Raw genomic sequence first — 3,949 nt, forward strand, 5'->3', positions numbered from 1 at the left:
CCCCTCTTTGAGTAAGCCAGTGATCCTCTGCTTTGGGGGATTACCCTAGTAGTCTTAGTTTTAATGTGGACTCCCAATTGGTATGGCCCACTGCAGCAAAGGACTCCTGAGTTTAAGTAATCTACCTATCTCAAATGGGCTTCTGTAATCCATCCTGGCTAAACTTTCATTTAATAAACAGTATTGAGACATGACTTGTTTGAAAATAGTGATGATAATATATAACATCAGTATAGACAGTACTGTGTTCAAGTGCTTCTTTGGCTACATCCTGGCTGTGTGACCCTGGGGAAGTCATTTCATCTCTTAGTCCTCTAGGTAACTCTCTAGGACTGAAAGGTGTGGATCAAGTCTTGTTCTGCATTGATCTAGTGCTTGGCACATAGTAGGTACATAACGAATGATTATTGATTATTTATTGATTGGCAAAGCCAGTTTCCTCTCTGGGATGAGTTCACAGTCCCCACCAAGGAATTCACAGTCTCTATGAACAAGGCCCATGGTAGGCTACTTGTATAAAGGGCTTTTAAGTTAGCAAAGTTCTTTTTAGACACTATGTTTGCTACTTGTCCTTCACAGTGTTTTCCTTGAGGGAGTTCAATCAAGCTCCTTGATTATCTTTTGCCTTTTTTGTGTCTCTGGCACTTAGTATAGTACTGGCACATAGTAGGTGCTTAATAAATGTTATCAACTACAACTCTGTCAGCGAGTAAGATATGTACCTACTTTGCAAATGAGGAAACTGAGGTTTGGAGAGGTTGAGCAAATTGCCTATATGGAAACATCTAATGTCAGAGTCAAGATGAGAGTTCTGAACTCCGAACCAGTGTTCTTTCCATAACACCCCACTGCCTCTCAGTCATTCATTCCTTCATTCCACAAACAGTTATTAAATCCCTACAGTGTATGGAATCCTCGACTAGGCACCTCATTATGCTTCCACAAGTCTTAGACAGAGCCCGAGGTGACTGAAGAGGACTCAGGGATTCAATTCAAGCCAGCACACTTCCATTAAGAACCTATTGTGTGTAGCTGGAGTAGGTACAAAGTCTAGATCATTTCCAGTCACTACTCCTCTCAATCAACCAAGAAAGATTTATTAAGCACCTACTATGTGTCAAGAAGTGTGCTAAGTGCTAGAGGCATTGTGCTGTTTGTGAGCTAGCCTGTAGGTGTGTGTGTGTGTGTGTGTGTGTGTGTGTGTGTGTGTGTGACAGACAGACAGAGAGGAGAGAGACAGAGACAGAGGGAGGGAGGGAGGGAGGAAGAGAGAGAGTTATGAAACATAAATAAAAAGTACAAAATAATAATAATAAAGCATTTGTTGTTGTTCAATCGTGTTCAACACTTCATGACCCCATTTGAGGTTTTCTTGGCAAAGATACTGGAGTGGTTTGTTTGTCATTTCCTTCTCTGGCTCATTTGACAAGTGAGGAAACTGAGGTAAATAGGGTGAAGTGACTTGCCCAGGGTCATCCAATTAGTAAATGTCCCAAGCTGGATTTGAACGCAGGAAGATTTCTCTCCCTGACTCTAAGCCCAGTGCTCTATCACTATGCCACCTAGCTGCCCTGATAAAAGCATTAGGAACAATTAGCCAACAAGCATAAATTAAGTGCCTACTAATACCAGGCCTTGTGCTAATCCCTGAGGATATGAACAATAACATAAGTCAGTCCCTGGCCTCAAGTAATCTAGGTGGAACAGTGGACAGAGTACTGGACTTCAAATTAGGAAGACCTGAATTCAAATCCTCCCTCAGATACTTGGACAAGGAATTTAGCTTCTTTTAGTCTTTATTTCCTCATCTGTAAAATGGAGATGATAATAACACTTACTGCCCAGGGTTGTTGTGAGGATCAGATGAGATACTATTTGTAAGTGCTTTATAAACCCTACAGTACTATATTTGTGCTAGCTATTATTATTACTGTTATTATTAATGGGGGTAATAGCATGTTTAAGTATACACAGAATATATGTAATATACAATATGTGTGTATATGTAAATAAAAATATGAATATGTGTATATATATGTATATGTATATCTTCAAACCCAAACCACCCCATGCCTCCTTGGATGGCCTCTCTGCCTGTACTCACTGGCCTTTTGACCCTGGCAATGCTCTTACCCTAAGGCTGGCTTCATCTTCAGTTTGAGGAGCTCTTTTGTGGAACCTCATCTTCCTCAGCTGAGGAGGCACTCATGCCAGTCATGCTTACTTCAAACCCAGAGCAGCTCATGACTGACTGTGAGGTATTTCCCCACCTTCTGTCTCCTCTCCCCCTCTTCAGCTCTCTTTTATAGGTTGTCTTTCCCCCATTAGAATGTAAGCTCCCTGAGGGGAGGGATTGCCTTTCTTTTTGCTTGTATTTGTAACTCTAGTGTTTAGCACATAGCCAGTGCATGGCACATAGTATGCACTTAATAAATATTTATTCTGTTTATCTGCTTGTCTATCCATCCATCCATCCATCCATCCATCCATCCATCCATCCATCCATCCATCCATCCATCCATCCATCCATCCATCTATCCATCCATCCATCCATCCATCCATCTATCCATCCATCCATCCATCCATCCATCCATCCATCCATCCATCTTTCTATCTATCCATCAATCTATCAAACTATTGATCTATTCTTCTATCAATCTCTTTATCTACCCATGAAATAATTAAAGCTAATTTAATAATTTAAAGAATCAGTGTTTTGATATTGAAATAGTAGATGATAACTAGAATGAATAAATTACTTTAAACAATAAATTTTTTTTGAGAGGAAGGACACCAGGAGGTAGGGGGGATTAGAGAAAGTCTTTGTGGAGAAGATGGCACTTCTGCCAAGTTCTGAAGAAAGCAGGGATTCTGAGAGGCAAAGGTAAAGAAAGAGAGGGCATTCTAGGAGTGGGAGATAGGGCAAAGGCATAGAGGTGAGAGATGGCTTGTTGTGCATTTGGAACAGTGAATAATCAATATGATTGGACTGTAGAGTGTGTGAAGTAAGAAAGCAGGAAAGGAAAGGGACCAGTTTGTAAAGAGCCTGAGATGCTAGCCTGAGGACTTCATAGATGCTGCTGCTGCTGCTGCTGCTGATAGCAGCTTTTGGGAGTAGCTGGGTAGCTCAGTAGATTGAGAGCGAGGCCTAGAGATGGAATGTCCTGGGTTCAAATCTGGCCTCAGACAAATTTCTAGCTGTGTGCCCCTGAGCAAGCCACTTGGCCCCCATTACCTAGCCCTTACTGCTCTTTTTCCTTGGAACCAGTACCCAATATTGATTCCAATATGGAAGGTAAGGATTTTAAAAAATAATAGCTTTCATTTATAGTGTTTGCAAAGCACTTTACATGGCTATTCCCATGGAAAATGGGTTGCCTCAGAAGACGGTAAGTTCATTTTCCCCCAGAAGTCTTCAAGAAAAGAGGCTTTACAACCAAAATTCATCTTGGAAGCAAGAGAGAGCCACAAGATTTTATTGAGTAGGGGATGACATTGGATATAAGTGTACTTTGTGGAAATAATTTTGGCAGAAGTGTAGAAGATAGTTTGGAGTAGATGAGGTCTGAAAGTCAATATAAAGCATACTTTATCCACTCAAAATTGGTAATATTCATCAGATCCCTTCTATCCCTTTTTCTTTGTAGAGCACACATCTAGGACATGAGAGATTACCTTGTTTTCAGAGACAGGAGAAATTAAGTGGATAGAAAGTCAGGTATGGAATGGGGAGGGCCTGTGTTCAAATTTGACCTCAGACATTTCTTGGTTTGTGTTATTCTGGGCAAATCACTTAACCCCAAATGCCTACCTCTGACCATTCTTCTGTTTTAGAATCCATACTTAGTATTTATTTTAAGACAGAAGGTAAGGGTTTTTTAAAAGAGATGGCTAAGTATCAGAATGGGTAGAGCACTGGACCTGGAATCAGGAAGACATGAATTCAAGT

Source organism: Monodelphis domestica, chromosome 3 (genome assembly GCF_027887165.1).
Source record: "Monodelphis domestica isolate mMonDom1 chromosome 3, mMonDom1.pri, whole genome shotgun sequence".
NCBI lineage: Eukaryota > Metazoa > Chordata > Mammalia > Didelphimorphia > Didelphidae > Monodelphis > Monodelphis domestica.